The sequence below is a fragment of the Pleurodeles waltl genome, chromosome 4_2, assembly GCF_031143425.1.
Source record: "Pleurodeles waltl isolate 20211129_DDA chromosome 4_2, aPleWal1.hap1.20221129, whole genome shotgun sequence".
NCBI lineage: Eukaryota > Metazoa > Chordata > Amphibia > Caudata > Salamandridae > Pleurodeles > Pleurodeles waltl.
In genome coordinates, this window is record NC_090443.1 from 238833785 (window position 1) to 238852215 (window position 18431).

The following is an 18431-nucleotide window of genomic DNA, read 5'->3' on the forward strand; positions in this document are numbered from 1 at the left end:
CTCTTTAGAAAAACAATTGTAATCTGCTGTTTCAGGCATGATCTACCTGTGTTGAGGGAATAATTTCTGTATTGCGACACAGATATGTGCATGCCAACCAGTGTGCGGAATAGGACATTTACAATGGGGGTACATTCCATGTTGTGCCACAGACAACAGTGTGTCACCATTGATTATTGGATGCCACATACCCTCACCCATCATAGCATGTCATTTAGCATATACAACTGCAGCAGCAATGAGGCACGATGGGTAGGCCTAGAGCTTTTTACCCACAATGTGCATTTCCATGACAATGATGTTAAATCATGCATCAAAGTGCTTTGCACATGTGAAATGGGGAAGGTTTGTAACCTGACTGTTGGCATGCATCATGTAGCAACTTGCTGTGTGTTCTGGAAACACGTGTTTGGGTATAAGCATTCATCCACAGACATCTGGGTTTGCATGACCAAAATTGAGACAATGATGTAGCTTCCAAATGGGCAACATGTTTAAGGCCTTCTACAAGTACTTGCAAATCTCTGGGCCTCTCCAACATTCAAGGGACTGATAGTATCTACTGATTTACTCAGAGTATGTCTTTGTAAGGGGTGCAATGCAATAGTGATGATTTCCCTAGGGCTTGCTGATTCATTGTGTTGTGGATTTTAGAGGCATATCTCCCTTGATATTTTACACATTTTGTCTACAGTGTACCTTTCCATGCCAGCTATGTGGTATATCTGAGCAACATTAGTACTACCTCCATGACTCTATTGGGCAAATATTGCTTGGTGAAGTGTGCATTGTCAAACTGCTGTTTTCTGTGTGACACAAGCAATTCCATGCCACCTCCTCCAGTCTATTGTACTGTTGTCAGCAACATGGCATGCTCTGGGAGCATCAGTTCTTATTGTTGTGTCATTGTGTATGTGACAAATAAATGTGTGCATAACCTTGTGTGAGATCTGTGAAAATGGAGCTGACATTGGCCTACTATTGTATGACAGCAGGCAAGTGATGTATGTTACATGAGGCTAAGCATCGAAGGTGATGAGGTATCCTGCTTGTTCAGTGGTTACTGTGATTGCACAACTTCAGCCATGCAATTGTAGTTGTGTGAGATTCGGACTTTCCTATGAGCAATTGTTGACAGTTCACATGGCATGCATGCATATCACATGGTACATGTGTTGGCCATTTATATGGAGTTTTCTGTTGTGGCCTACTTAACATCATGGTACTATTTTCTAATTGCAACTGTTGTTCAAGTGTGATCATGAAGACCCTATTTCTCCTTATCTTTGCAACATCTTCCCAGGGAAGTGAAGGAAACATGGCACATCGGTGTAGGGAAGCATCTGGCCAAGGGATCTCGGGTCAAGACACCCCGACAAAGAGACATCCAGTGGCCTGCAGGGTGAGGGGAGTGCTACGGGGGAGACCGGATCAACATCCTTTTTATCAGTGGATTCTTCTTCCAGTGGTCACTCCCAAGTGGTGGTGCACTCATCTGGACATACCCCTGTACCATCTTTGTCCGTCATCCCCAGTTTTATGTCCACCCTCCCTATTGCTTCCCACCCAGTTGGCTGTGTCCACTCACTCAAGAGAGTGGTTGTCTCCTTTGCCACCAGCACCTCCACCCCAACCCCTGTTGGCCCTGCTGCCCTCATTGAGGATGCTATTGGCCTCCTGAAGAGTATCTCTGCGGGTCAGACAGCCATTGTGAATGCCATCCAGGGGTTGTCCACCAAAATGTAGCAAACAAATGTAGTCCTGAAAGGTATTCATAGTGCAATGTCTGGCCTACAGAGATCTTTTCAGGCTCAGGCCTTCACACTGATGGCAGCCAGTCGCCCCCCACCTTCCGTCCCACCTCCACCTCCCTCTTCCCAATCCAAACCCCCATTCCCCTATCTATCCCAGGCACACAGACTGATCCTCACATACCCACCTCAACACACAAGACCAGCACACATAAACACCACAAAACAAGCAAGCATTCAACATACACACACATATACAACATCAGCCACCACTTTCCCAGGCATCACCACCACCCCCACCAGTCCACACACTATGTCAAGCATACCAACAGGCACTATCACAGCAGTCAGTGACACACTCACCACATCCACCACATCCACCATACCTGCAGACACAACCCTAACAGACTCACAGACATCGACCATTTCTGCAGACACCGCCCCGACAAACAGTCATCCACCACTACAAGCATATCACCCCTACAGACACACACTCATCCACCACTCCCCCATCACCCAACTCTTTCATCTCCCAGCCCCAATACACACAACTGCCCACACTCATACATGCAACAGATACCCCCACACATATGCATACCTCTCAGAAGCACACACCAAAGATATCAACACCAACACAGCAGACAACCACTCCTTCGACCTCCAAATCATCACCCCCTTCTGCTGACCATTCCCATGTTCCTAAGAAAGCTTTTTTGTTTGACATTGCCTTTTCCCCCATTCCCTCCATGCCGTCGCAAACCCAAGAGGACCCCAACCACCTCCCAGCCCATTCCTTCCACCTCCAAGTCCTCCACTGTCACAGCAGCCCTCTGCAAGCACCCATAACCCTACTGTAAGAAGTTTGCTCTGTATTTACTATCTCAAGTGAGAGATAGTGTGCACAGAGTCTAAGGGTTCCCCTTAGAGGTTGACAGTGGCAAAATTAGATTAGATGATACTAATGCTCTATTTTGTGGTAGTGTGGTCAAGCAGTAGGCTTATCAGAAGGTGGTGTTAAGCATTTGTTGTACACACACAGGCAATAAATGAGGACCACACACTCAAAGACTCCAGGCCAATAGTTTTTATATAGAAAAATATATTTTCTTAATTTATTTTAGAGCCACAAGTTTCAAGATTTGAGGTAAGTACATAAAATGTAAGGTACTTCACCCAGGTAAGTGTAGAACTTTGATTTAAAACAGTAGTACACACAGGTTTGGTTAAAATGGCAAATAGCTATTTTAAAAGTGGACACAGTAAAAAAATCAACAGTTCCTGGGGAGGTAAGTTTGGTTAGTTTTTGCATGTAAGTTAAGCACTTACACAGTCAGTCTCCTGGGCATAGGCTGTCCACGGTTGGGGGTTCAAAGCAACCCCAAAGCAACAGCTCCAGTAACACATGGCCGGCCAGGTGCATAGGTCAAAGGAGGGCCCAAAACACATAGGCGCCTATGAAGAACAGGGGTGCTCCGGTTCTAGTCTGCTTACAGGTAAGTACCTGCGTCCTCGGGGAGCAGACCAGGGGGGTTTTGTAGAGCACTGGGGGGACACACGCAAGCCCACAAAACACACCCTCAACGGCACAGGGGCAGCTGCGAGCAGTGGACAAAGTAGGCATCTGGTTTGCTGTTGAAAGCAATGAAGGGACCCAGGGGTCATTTAGGCGATACAGTTAGGGTACAGGGGTCTTCTCGGACCAGCCACCAACTGGGCTAGGATGAGGGCTGTCTGCTGGTCAGTCCTGCACTGGTAGATGGTTCCTCTCGGCCCTGGGGGCTGCGGGTGCAGTGCTTTGTCCAGGCGTCAGGTTCCTTTGATACCAGGTAGTCGCGGTCAGAGGGAGCCTCTGGATCCTCTATGCAGATGTCACTGTGGGGATGCATGGAGGTCGACTCAGGGTGACCACGTCGTTGGAGTTGCCTGGGAGTCCTCTCTGCGGTGTTAGTTGTCCTGGACTTGAGCCGGGGGCGCCGGGTGAAGAGTGTGAAGACTCACGCTTCTGGTGGGCAGTGAGAGTCTCTTTAAAGTTGTTTCAAAGTTGCAAAGTTGTTACAGTTTCTGAACAGTGCCGCTGTTCTCAGGAGGTTGTTGGTCCTTTAGGTGCACAGCATTCCTCTGAGTCCTCAAAGGTCACTGGTCCTGCTGCATGTGTCCCTGTGCAGGTTCTTTGAGTCTGAAGACAGGCCGGTAGGGCTGGGGCCAAGCCAGTTGTCGCCTCCGTCGTCTCTGCGGGGCTTTCAGGTCAGCAGTCCCTCTTCTTTCTTCAGGTTGCAGGAATCTGGTTTCCTGGGTTTAGGGTTGCCCTTAAATACTCAATTTAGGGGTGTGTTTAGGTCGGGATCAGTAGCCAATGGCTACACCCTCCTTGTGCCTCCTCCCTGAGAGGAGGGGGGCACATCCCTATTCCAATTGGGGGAATCCTCCAAAACCAAGATGGAGGATTTCTAAAGGCAGGGGTCACCTCAGCTCAGGGCACCTTAGGGGCTGTCCTGACTTCTGGGTGACTCCTTCTTGTTTTTCTTATTATCTCCTCTAGACTTGCCGCCAAAAGTGGGGGCTGTGTCCAGGGGGTGGGCATCTCCACTAGCTGGAGAGCCCTCTGGCATTGTGACACGAAGCCTGAGCCTTTAAGGCTCACTGCTAGGTGTTATAGTTCCTGCAGTGGGAAGGTGTTAAGCACCTACACCCAGTGCAGGCTTTGTTTCTGGCCTCAGACAGCACAAAGGCTCTCACCCCAGGGGGTCATAAACTCGTCTCAGTGGCAGGTTGGCACAGACCAGTCAGTCCTGCACTGAAGGATTGGGTAAAAATTCAGGGGGCATCTTCTAAGATGCCCTCTGTGTGCATTTTGTAATAAATCCAATGCTGGCATCAGTGTAGGTTTATTATTCTGAGAAATTTGATACCAAACTTCCCAGTATTCAGTGTAGCCATTATGGAGCTGTGGAGTTTGTTTTCACAAACTCCCAGCCAATATACTTAATATGGCCACACTGTACTTACAATGTCTGAGAATGGACTCAGACACTGTAGGGGCATATTGCTCATGCAGCTATGCCCTCACCTGTGGTATAGTGCACCCTGCCTTAGGGCTTTAAGGCCTGCTAGAGGGGTGACTTACCTATGCCACAGGCAGGATTTTGTGTGCATGTCAGCCTGAGGGGATGCCATGTCGACTTTACTTTTTTCTCCCCACTAATATATACAATCTGCAATGGCAGTGTACATGTGTTAGGTGAGGGGTCCCTTAGGGTGGCACAACACATGCCGCAGCCCTTAGGGACCTTCCATGGTCACAGGGCCCTTGGTACCACTGGTACAAGGGACTTATCTGTGTGCCGGGGTATGCCAATTGTAGAAACAATGGTACATGTTTAGTGAAAGAACACTGGTGCTGGGGCCTGGTTAGCAGGGTCCCAGCACGCTTCTCAGTCAAGTCAGCATCAATATCAGGCAAAAAGTGGGGGGTAACTGCAACAGGGAGCCATTTCCCTACACCTACCACCCAAGAAGATGCCCACCCCTCCTGAGAAGCAGTCCACCCCTCCCAAACACACCCAGCCCAAATCTGATCTCCCCCCAAGGATGATCCCTGAGGTGCCTGCCCACTTGATGTCCCTTCCTGTGGAGGTTCCCTGGCAAGTAGGAGTCCAGTGACAACACAATAATGTGCCTGGACTGATCTATATGGACTGGCCAATGGCCTTGGACAATTTTTGAGTTTGATCAGAAATAAATCAAAACAGTTATTTTTTAGGATACACATTTATCCAGCAATTCCTTTTCTACCTCAATGTTGTTCCTAAGTAACTTGTGTTATCTCCTTACAGTTGTGTGTGTTTCAGATTGCTTGCTCATTCATTTGCTTTTGTTTGCAGTATTAGACTTTGTGGACAGTGCTGGTGTCCCCAAGACAAAGATAGATGTTAACTGTATGGATATGTGGATGTTAATGCAATTGTGGTGTCATTGCAGTGTGTTCTGTTTGGTATGGTGAATATTTCATTTTGTGTTGTTCAATGTGAGCATTTATGGTGTTAGACTTGTCCCCCTGATATGGATCATAAATTCATCTAATGTGTGGCAGCTTGAGTTTTGTTTGTGCAGACATTAAGGCGGTGATTCTAACCGCGGCGGGCGGCGGTTGCCGCCTGCCATGCGGTTACCGCCAAATGACCGCACCGCGGTCACAAGACCGCGGCGGCCATTCTGGCTTTCCCGCTGTGCTGGTGGGCGACCGCCAAAAGGCCGCCCGCCAGCACAGCGGGAAAGACCCAGCAACGATGAAGCCGGCTCCGAATGGAGCCGGCGGAGTTGCTGGAGTGCGACGGGTGCAGTAGCACCCGTCGCGAATTTCAGTGTCTGCTAGGCAGACACTGAAATTCTTTTTGGGGCCCTCTTACGGGGGCCCCTGCAGTGCCCATGCCATAGGCATGGGCACTGCAGGGGCCCCCAGGGGCCCCGCGGCACCCCCTACTGCCATCCTGTTCCTGGCGGGAGACCCGCCAGGAACAGGATGGCGGTAGGGGGTGTCAGAATCCCCATGGCGGCGGAGCGCGCTTCGCCGCCATGGAGGATTCTCAAGGGCAGCGGGAAGTCGGTGGTACACCGCCGACTTTCCGTTTATGGCCGCGGCTGAACCGCCGCGGTCAGAATGCCCAGCGGTGCACCGCCAGCCTGTTGGCGGTGCTACCGCGGTCATTCGCCCTGGCGGTTTTTACCGCCAGGGTTAGAATGACCACCTAAGTATGTTCAATTGTGTCACCTTTATTTGCGTTTAACTGAGTATATGTCCATTTAGTTGTGTGTACCTTGCAGCTACTTCATGTAGATGTATGTCCCATGCAGTTGGGGTTGTATTTGGTTTGTTGACTTGTACTTCCACATTGTGCAGATTGGCATGTCACTTGAGTCTAATATTATTTGTCCCTGAGATACCTGAAGGGCCAGTTCCTGAACAAATGTTAAATGGCATGTGCAAAGCCTCCTTCACTGAGTGCTCCTGATGCCCCATCCTTATTGTGCAAGTATTGTTTGCATAGTGAGCTTTGTATATTTGTCTCATTGGCTATTGTGCATCCTATTTTCCTTTCATTGTGTTGCAGTGTGGGTGATGCATGTGTCCATTTCAGGGCTGTTTAGTGGGAGTGGTGTTTGTGTTCCATGCCACATCCATACATATGTGTGTTGAATGTGATGACAATCCATGACCTGTGCAATGTGAGTGTGTGAGTTGTATTTGCAGATGTGTTGTTGCTGTGTTGTTGGTGTTGTGTGACACAATGTTGTGTACACTTCACTGTCCCCGAGATGAGCAGACGTGTGTTTTTGTGTAGTGTTGCGGTGCAGTTTTAGTGACTTGCCCAAAGGGGGCATTTGGTGACAAGAATGCGTCCTTCTTTGTGTATGATTCCACCCCAGGACACAATGACAATGCACCTACACCCCATAGCATGACCCCCATATTATGTGACTGATGGTGCAACAGTCTTTTATGAAGGTTAATGACACAGGTAGTCGTGTGTACTTATAGGCAATTCCATTCACAGAGGCGTGGATTTCGTGCACTTTTAATGATCAACGGCAAGGCGAGTGTGATGAGCTCCATGGCATCACTGGATGTGTAAGGCTACGTGCAGGTGAGTGTCTCCCTTTATTCTCCCCTCTTCCACCTGCTGAGGAGTGGTCGTTAGACTACCACGGTCACATTGGCGGTGTGCAACCTTATAATGTGCCTGACGGAAACAGTGTCTCTGCCGACCTGTTTGTGCTGCCTCGTGGTGCCAGTAGGACCACAGCAGTCCTTGCTCCATAGGCCCGCATAACTTGCAATATGGCAGTCCGACGGTCAACCCAACAGCGCTTGCACCACCAATGCCACAATGGCAGTTTACGCACCAACAAACTCATAATGAGGCCCTTAGTAGTTAAATACAACTCAGAGCAAATACATTCAAACTCTTTCACGCTTTTATGAGTTGCACTTGAAAGAGCCAAGCATAAATGCAGGCAAAAGTGTGCAAAATTGTGCCAGTTACCAGCTTTAACAGTTATTGCACTGGAAAGATTGTAGTTAAACAGAAGATATTTTGAAATTAACACACAATATTAAGTGCTAAAACTGCAAATTCCTAAACTTGCCAGCCCTAAACATATAGAATTGTTTTACAATGAGTTAGTAAAGGATGAAGATTGTTTGCTTATTGTGACCATATCGTATGCAATATCTCCCTTCTGGTGCATGAAAAACTAGTTTGAGTAGTAACATTTGATCATTAACACAAATGCATTTAACTGATGCGCTTGACAATTTGCAAAAAATCCATTGCATAGATTACAGCTGTTTGTTTATAAACCAGTATGTGTGTCTTATTCTACCCTTTGGTTTATATTAAGCACAACACCACTATCACTGTTCTCTCAATGCCATCCCAAACAAGATGAGCAAAAAATACAATTTTGTGTTGACTCATAAAGGCAATTTCCAAAGAAGAAATGACCAAGTCAGCAAAAATCTATGGGCCACATCACACAGCGTTTACACTGAAACCACTTAGATAAGCCACAGTGCATGACATAGCAAAGGGTTTTATCTATGCTCTGCCTTTGGGGAAATATGTTAGTACATTACAGCCACAGTCTCTGCACAGTTTTGGGAGGACTGCTATCTTAAAGTAGTTAAAGAATTAGCAAAGTGATGGTTTACCAAATTAGGAAGTGGCACACAGTTGTGTGTAACTGGAACTTTCAATGTATGTGCTGTTTTTGGTTGGAAATGTATCAACATTTATTGACATATCAAAAGTAAACAGCACAACAACAAATACAAATCAACATGATAACAAATGAAATATAACAGAGAATATCATAAAACATGAAAACAGAACACAACCGTAGTACAGCACATCACATTCCCATTGCAATGATGCTGAACAAAAGTGGAATAAAAACAATAGAATACATCACCACCACACAAAATACCACACAACAAATATGTACAAATGTTCCTGTTACACATAACCACCTCCAGAAACCTGCTTTCATTAAACAGTGGTAAAATGTATGTGAAACAAGCACTGTTGGGAAAACTTGAATCACTCCAAATGAAGATAGCAGACAGGTCAATTGAAGAGTGGGTTTTATTGTGTACCCCTCAGCTACAGCTAAAGCAAACTTTTGCACCTGGAATGTTACTCTTGGCAGAAGCTTACATTAGAATCTGGGCACCTCAAGATTCCATTGTTCTAGTATACTGTATTCCTGATGGCAGAAGAAGGGAGAGGATGTCACAACGGTCTTAACTTCCCACCACAGACATGAAATAGCAACAGTCAAACACATTATGTGATCTGTCCGGGTTTGTTCCAGATGAAGGCATTTTCTATTGAAGAGCACTAGCTGTCATTTACATCCTTTACAAAGTACTTCATCCAACAGGCTCAATACTATTTTGTGTGAAAGGACAATTGTTGTTTCTATCCAGCTTCACATGACTCATGTATTTTCAAAGTACACCCAGTCTCTCATCATGGTCTGGCATGTGGCACTAAGAATATTCACTGATTTGATAAAACATAGACAATATAAAGCATTGATGTGGATGCAACACAGACTCAAGAACACACAAGCAGCAAGAATTCCACAAAAGATAATAAAATTTGCAATATTACAATACAAATTTGCAAACTGAGACTCAGATGTAAAAATGCTCTGCAGCAGGTCTGTGTTACTTTTGTAATGCAAACCTGATGGAATGTTTTTAATAGGGATTTCCAATCAAGTGGAAATTGAAATTTGTTTTTATTTCCTCCCTTCACTATGCAATAGAGAAAATGTGGTTGCAGAGCTGCATTTTTCTGGACATCGCTAGTAATATTCAGCAAAGCAGGGATTTTGGATACTTGACTTTATTTGATTGGTTGGACCCATTAGTGGTACTTGACCCTTTAGTTGATGCCACAAATCCTAATAGAAAAGAGGTAATGGTAAAGGTGTATGGGAAATCACTGTCCTGTTTCTATCATTTCTAACAGACGTTAGATTCTTCATTCTCAGAATCAACTAGAATGGAAAACAAGGTTTCTGAAGGTTTACCTATTTCCACTGTACTCTTACATTACACATGCTAGCTGTGTGTCTGAATTGTCAAAAGTATCATTGGTCATTAATATTGTGTACTAAATTGCCTTTACAAAAATATGGATTCATTGGGTATAGGCTTTATATTATTAACCCCAAAATAGCATATTTCTGGGAAGAATGTTTTACGCCAGACAATATTTGTGGTGGCATAGCCTCGTGTCCTCTGTTCACCATTGTACAACATATAAGACTTGGGTTCCAGGTCTATGCTGATACTGCTGAGCACCTTGTGCCTCCTGATGCAGATATTGATGCAGAATAATAATCATGTTTTTTTGCAATTCATAAGAAATTTGGGTTCATTCCCTACATTAGGAGGTGGATTGAGGCAGTGTATGAATAAAATGATGCAGTAAAAGTACATAGGCAGACAGAGCAGTCTCTCTCTTAACAATATTTTGGATAATAGCTAGATGTCTACAGTTTTAGATGTCAGTTTACAATCTGCAAATACATCAACTTGTTTTGTCCCTATATGCACCTGAAAGTGAGGGGAATGCTACCGTTTACTAGAATACTGGACTTGAGTGAGTTGTATAATACAGAAATATATCATAACATTGTAGGGCCAAAACCATGCCATTCAAGAGTTTTAAACATGAAGTCCCAATTAACTCTATCTAATGCTTATTTGTAATCAAGGATACTTGCTGCCAATGAGTCCTTTCTTTTTGAAGCACTATATATTATATTTAAACATAATATGAGAATTATCAGATATCTCTTCCTTTGACAAATTCTGTTTGTTCTGGGTGAATTAGGTTTCAGTACACAACACTAAAGAATGGGCAATACCTTGCAATCTAAATTCATAAATGAGACTAGTCGGTAATTATTACAGTGTGAAGGATCTTTTTTTAGACGAATAAGACATAATATAGCCTCTTTGAATGTAGCTCCTGACTGTTCTAGTGAAAGAAAATGCCTCTACAGATCACCTAAATATGAAATTGAAAGTGTAGAAAGCTGTAAACAAAATTCCACAGAAAAACCATCAAGACACAGAGCTTCATCTTTTGGAAGTTTAGTTAGAGATGTCTGATATTGAGAGGATGTTTGATATTGGAGAAATTATTCACTGAACACTTACGATGTGGTAAATCCAAACGAAAGGTAGATAAATTGGTTTCAGAAGAAAGGCTATCAGATGAATACAGGTTTTTGTAGCAATCCACAAATCATTCAGAAATTTTCCTTTCATTAAAGTCTTTTTGGGCATTTCCATTGAAGACTTGTTTAATTTAGGATATTTCTTTTTTGATTTTAGGGTAATTATCTAGCAGTTTGGGAAATGTATTTAACCTCCATAAAATGTGGCATTGATTTTTAATTAAAAAAACACATGCTTCTTCTGTAGAGGCTATATTACATTATTTTTTAACCATTTTGGCAGACAACTTAGCCAAACATGCATTTTTTTTTTTTTTAGTGGTGTAATATGCATGTTCCATAGTTTTTATCAGCTAAAAGTCAAAGGGCCTTATTATGAGTTTAGAGGTCCGTGGACCGCCATGGCAGTGACGGCAGTCTGACCACCAGGTTATGAGTCATGCTGGCTGATGGAGCAAAGACTGCCAAGGTCCCACTGGCACAGCCAGGCAGCACAGACTGACACAGTCTTGAGGCTTCACAAACAGGCCAGCGGAGCCTGTATTTCCACTGGACACATTATGAGGTTGCCATGGTGGTCCAACCACCACCTCCCAGCAGGCAGAAACGGGGACTATAAAGGGAGACACTCACCTGCAGGAAGTCTTGCACATCTGGTGCTGCCATGGAGCCCATCACACACATTCTGCTGCTGCTGATACTCATTGAAAGTGCACAAAATCAATGCCACCCTGGACACAACCAACCATAAATACACCTACCTGTACCAACATATTGTTGCGCTGTCATCCACATGATATGGGGGTTGCCCTACGGGCACCAAGTACACGTGTCATTGTATCCTGGGTTGGAATTATACACAAAGAAGGACACATGCATAGTCACAATATGCCCCCTTTAGGTAGCTCACTCACACTGCACAGCGACACTACACCAAAACCCAAGTCCAGTTATCCCAGGCACAGCGAGTGAAGTGTACACAGCATTGTCTCACACAACACCAACAACACACCAACATCACATCTACAAATACAACTCACACACTCACATTGCACACATGCCATGGACTGTCATCACATTTAACACACATATGTATGGATGTGTCATGAAACACAAACAACACTCCCAGTAAACAGTCCTGAAATGGACAAACACTTTACACACATTGCAACACAACTGAAGGACAATGGGATGCACAATAGTTAGAAAGACAAATATACAAACCTTACTATGCAAACAATACCTACACAAAAGGGATGGGTCCAGCAGGAACACCCAGGGAAGGAGGCTGCACTGGGATACATATCACCTTGCAACTGCCATGAAACAACTATTTCACAGGAACTGGCCCTTCAGGTATCTCTGGGTCAAACATTACTAGACACAAATGACATGACTATCTGCACAATGTGGAAGTGGAAGTCAACAAAGCACATGCAACTCCAACTGCATGAGACTTACCTCTACACAAAGTAGCTGCAACGTACACACAGCTAAATGCACACTTGCACAGTCAAATGCAAACAAATATAGCACAGTTGAATATACTCCATGTCTGTACAAACAAAACTCAAGCTGACACACATCCGATGAATATATAATCCATATCAGGGGGACATGATTAACACCATACTGCTTGCATTGGACAACACAAGATGAAATACTTACCATGCCAAACTGTACACAATGCCATAACACCACCAATGCATTAACACCCACATATCCATACAGTCAACATATGCCCTTGTTTTGGTAGACACCAATACTGCCCACAAAGTCAAATACTAAAAACAACAGCAAATAGAACAGCAAGCAGGCTGAAACACACACATCTGTAGGCAGACAACACAAGTTACTCAGGAACAACATAAAGATAGAAAAGGAAGTACAGGACATATGCATACCCAAAAAAACCAACTGTTTGGGTTTATTAAATTAGAAATATGAAAAGTACAATGCCATTGGCCAGTCCATGCGTGTTGGCAAAGGCACATCATGGTGTCCTCACTTGACTCCTAACTGCCAGGGAAACTCCACAGGAAGAGGCATCAAGTGGGCAGGCAGGCACCTCAGGGATCTTCTTGGGGGAGAGCAGATTTCGGAGGGGGAGGTTTGTTCTTGGGTTTGGGAGGGGTGGCCTGCTTTTTGGGAGAGGTGGGCTTTTACTTGGGAGTGATAGATACATGTGCCTCCAGGGAGGGTGATAGAGGCCTTGGAGGTGAAGGGAGGAACTGGGAGGTGGGTGAGGGCCTCTTGGGTTTCAGTCAGGGGCTATAGGGAACAAGAGAAAGGTCAAGGTTAAAGAAAAAAAACATCCTTAGGGACAGCAGAAGGGGTAGGGATTTGGAGGGCAAGGAAGTGGTTGTCTGCTGTGTTGGTGTGAATGTCGTGGGTTCATGCTCATGAGAGGTAAGCTTGTGTTAGGTTGGTGTCAGTTTGGTGGTTGAGCAAGTGTGTTTGTGCTCTTGAGGAGCTGGGAGATTGAAGTGATGGGGATGGAGTGGTGGATGTATGTGTATCTGCTGGGGTAGAGACTGTGGGTATGCTGAATGTGGTGGATCTTTGTATATCTGTTTAGGTGGTGCCTATAGGTATGGTGCTTGTGGTAGATGTCTGGATGTCTGTTGGTGTGATGTTTGCAGGTATGCTGAGTGTGGTGGGTGTGTCACTGACTTTTTTTGGTGATACTTATGGGTATGTTTGATGTTGTGTGTGTGATGCTGGCGGCGGTGGGCGTGTCTGGGTACCCTTTTGTACTGCTCTTGTGTGTTGAAGTGGATGCATGCGGATCAGTCTGTGTGCTTTGGGTAGGTAGAGGAAGTGGGGATTTGGATTGGGAAGAGGGAGGTGGAGGGAGAACCGAAGGTGGGGGTGTGATTGACTGCAGTCAGTGAGGAGGCCAGAGCCTGAAAAGATATCTGTAGACCAGCCATTGCACCATGAATGCCTTCCAGGAATGCATTTGATTGTTGTGGTAGAGTTGCCAACCCCTGGATGGCATTCACAATGGCTGATTGACCCACAGAGATACTTCTCAGGAGGTCAATAGCCTCCTCACTGAGGGCAGCATGGGTAGCAGGGGCTGGGGCGGAGGTGCCCAAAGCAAAGGAGAGATCCACCCTCTTGGGTGAACTAGCATGGCCAACTGGGTGGGGAGCAACAGGGAGGGTACTGATAGAACAGTGGGTGGTGGACAAAGATGGTACAGGGAGATGCCCCAATCAGTCTGCCATCACTAGGGAGTGTCCACTGGTGGAAGAATCTGATGATGAAGAAGATGTACTGCTCTCTCCCGGAGCACTACCCTTGCCCTCATGGCCACTGCGGCCCTCTGTGTCAGTGGTGTCTTGACCCGAGATCCCAGGGCCAGATGCTTTCCAACTCGGCTATGCCCTGTCTCCTTCGCTTGCAAGTGCTGATGCTGCAAATACAAAGAGAAATAGGGTGATCACACTTGAAAAACACTCTGATTAGCAAACATTACCTTGATATCAAGTAGGCCCCGGCAACAAACTCCACCTAAGTGGCCCATACATGTGCCATACCATATGCATGAATGCCATATGAACTGTCAACAGTTGCCCACAGGAAAATCAGGATCTCACATGACTACAATTGCGTGGCTGAAGTTGTGCAATCACAATAGCCATTCAACAAGTAGGAGGACCCATCACCCTCAAAGCTTTGCCCCGTGGAGCAGACCTCAGTTACCTGTTGTCATACAAATGCAGGCTCATACCAATTGTATTCCCACAGATTCCACACAAGGTAATGCACACATCTATTTGTCACATACATTATGACCCAACAGAGATGCACCCAAAATCCACTACACAACGAATCAGCACGCCCCAGGATAATCACCACTAAAGTCTGGCAGCCCTTACAATGATATACTCTGAGTGCATCAGTAAACACCATTAGTCCCTAGGATGTTGGCGAGTCCTTGTGATTTACAAGTACTTGTTAAAGGCCATCAACATGTTACCCACTTGAAAGGTACATCAATGTCTCCATTAGGGTCATGCAGACACAGATGCCTGTCTGTGGATGAATGATTCTACCCAAACACATGTCATTCAAACATAACTATAAGTCACTCCATGATGCTGGCCAACAGTCAGGTCACAATCCTTACAGATTTCACATGTGCAGTGCATTTTTCCACCTGATGCCACATCAATGACATAGTTATTCACATCATGGCTCTAAAATCTAGGCCTACCTGTCTTGTCCCTCATTGTTACTTCAGTTGTACATGCCAAATGATGTGCTATGATGGCTGAGGGTATGTGTCAACCAATAAAGATTGTTGACACACTCCTGTATGTGGCGCAACATGAACTGTACCCCCACTGTAAATGTCCTATTCCACACACAGTTTGCCATGAACACATATGTGAGGGAATACAGACATCATCCTATCAACTTAGGTAGACCATGCATTAAACAGCAGCTTACATATGCTTGTCAAAAGAGAAAGGGAAACATGCTGACATGTAGGCACAAAGAAACAGAGATAGCACATAATCATGTCAATGGACATTCTCTGCTTTCCAAGGGAAAGTATTGATCTATAGCTGACCCAAAGGACAATGTAGTTTCTGTCACATGTATGGTGGCCATCTTCATATTACAGACTGCAGTGAGGCACCAGCACCCATAAAATACTGAAGAAAAGTGGCCTCTGGGTGGCAAATACCTATCTACTCATTTACCCAGACACATGGGTGAGACAGTGATCCATCACTCACTTACTTTTGGCCTGTAACATTGAAGAGTAGTGGTCTGTTACATAGAATTACTAACACTACAACAACAAACAGTAGTTGATTGATCAATTTACCTAGCCATTTGTCATCCCTGGAGAGCAAGTGGTTTGTAGAGTCTACCTAGTTGTGTCCTATGGCCCTGGGCCAAATGTCAAGGCACATCAATGTATAACACATAACATTGCTACAAACAAATTCATCCATCTACTGTGTGGCACATGGCTCATCCTTAATCATCAGGGGGAGCTGTCAGAAGCAAACTCATTCACTTGGCAATGTGACAAGCAAGAATATCCCCTATACTCACCCCCTTGTGGCTGCTGTTCTGCCCTCAAACGCCCATGAAAGTCTGGGTAGGCCACTGCCAGAATGCGGGCCATTAGGGGGGTTATGGTCTGATGGGCACCCGCCCACATTGGGAGGACATCCCCAGCTGGACCTCATTGATTTTCCTGGCCCAGCGTCTCAGGTCTTCCCATGTTTTTCAGCAGTGAGCACTCTGTTGACTGTGGACTTCGAGGGTCCACACCGTCCAGGCGATGGTTCTTCATAATTCTTTTTTTTGATGCCCGTTGACCTGCATGGATGCAAAAGACAAATCATGAGAACATGATTACAAGTTTCATCAAAAATGGTTAAGTCACATACATGGCAGTAACATCAAGCTAGGAATTTCCTATTTGACAATACTCCCCAAGTGTGACACATACAAGTCAATAGGTACAAGGACATGGCTACAGACATATTTTTCCATCTGATGACTAACCCACTACCCTTCTCAGGCCCTACAAGCAAGCTTACTGACATCATGTAGCCCATCCTCTAGCAACCTATATTGTGATACAAGCCACTATGAAACACATTCACATTCTGGCATTGGGGAGACAATTCCATGATCCCACCGCTGCCACCAATGTAGGAGGCTGGCCTGGCTTGTAGTGGGTACCAAGGGGTACTTACATTCTGTACCAGGTCCAGTTATCCCTTATTAGTGTAGAAGAGGTGTTCTAGCAGCTTAGGCTGATAGAAGGTAGCTATAGCAGAGCAGCTTAGGCAGAACTAGGAGACATGCAGAGCTCCTACTATACCACTGGTGTCATATGCACATTATCATAAGAAAACACAATACACAGATATACTAAAAATAAAGGTACTTTATTTTTATGACAATATGCCAAAAGTATCCCAGTGAGTACCCTCAGTATGAGGATGCCAAATATACACAAGATATATGTACACAATACCAAAAATATGCAGTAAAACAAAAGGAAGTAATGCAAGCAATGTAGAATTACAGTAGATTGCAATAGGAGCACATAGGTATATGGGCAACACAAACCATATACTCCAAAAGTGGAATGCGAACCACGAATGGACCCCAAACCTATGTGAGCTTGTAGAGGGTCGCTGGGGCTGTAATAAAACAGTGAGGGTTAGAAAAATAGCCCACCCCAAGACCCTGAAAAGTAGGTGTAAAGTGCACCTATATTCCCCAGAGAGCACAGAAGTCGTGATAGGGGAATTCTGCAAGGAAGACCAACACCATCAATGCAACCAAAGTGGATTTCCGGACGAGAGTATCTGTGGAACAAGGGGACCAAGTCCAAGAGTCGCGACAAAGTCGAGATTGGGCAGATGCCCGAGAAATGCCATCTGAGGGTGCAAAGAAGCTGCCACTGGATGGTAGAAGCTGTGGATTCTGCAAGAACGAAGAGGGCTAGAAACTTCCCCTTTGGAGTATGGATGTCCACATCGTGAAGAAGCTTGCAGAGGTGATCCCACGCAGAAAGACCGCAAACAAGCCTTGCTAGCTGCAAAGGACACAGTTAGGGTTTTTGGATGCTGCTGTAGCCCAGGAGGGACCAGGATGTCGCCACTTGGATGAGGAGACAGAGGTGGTGCCCAGCAAGTCAGGGAGCCCTCACAGAAGCGGGCAGCACCTGCAGAAGTACCGGAACAGGCACTTGGAAGAGGAGTGAACCGGAGCTCACCCGAAGACACAAAAGGGAGTCCCACAATGCCGGAGGACAACTCAGAAGGTTGTGCACTGCAGGTTAGAGTGTCGAGGACCCAGGCTTGGCTGTGCACAAAGGAAATCCTGGAAGAGTGCACAGGAGCCGGTGCAGCTGCAAATCACGCGGTACCCAGCAATGCAGTCTAGCGTGGGGAGGCAAGGACTTACCTCCACCAAACTTGGACTGAAGAGTCACTGGACTGTGGGAGTCACTTGGACAGAGTTGGTGAGTTCCAGGGACCACACTGAGAGGGGACCCAGAGGACCGGTGATGCAGTCTTTTGTTGCCTGCGGTTGCAGGGGGAGGATTCTGTCGTGCCACGGGAGATTTCTTCAGAGCTCCTGGTGCAAGAAGGAGGCAGGCTACCCCCAGAGCATGCACCACCATGAAAACAGTTGAGAAGGTGGCAGGATCAGCGATACAAGGTTGCAGTAGTCGTCTTTGCTACTTTGTTGTGGTTTTGCAGGCGTCCTGAGCAGTCAGCTGTCGATCCTTTGGCAGAAGGTGAAGAGAGAGATGCAGAGGAACTCTGATGAGCTCTTGCATTCATTATCTAAAGAATTCCCCAAAGCAGAGACCCTAAATAGCCAGAAAAGGAGGTTTGGCTACCTAGGAAGGAGGATAGGCTAGCAACACAG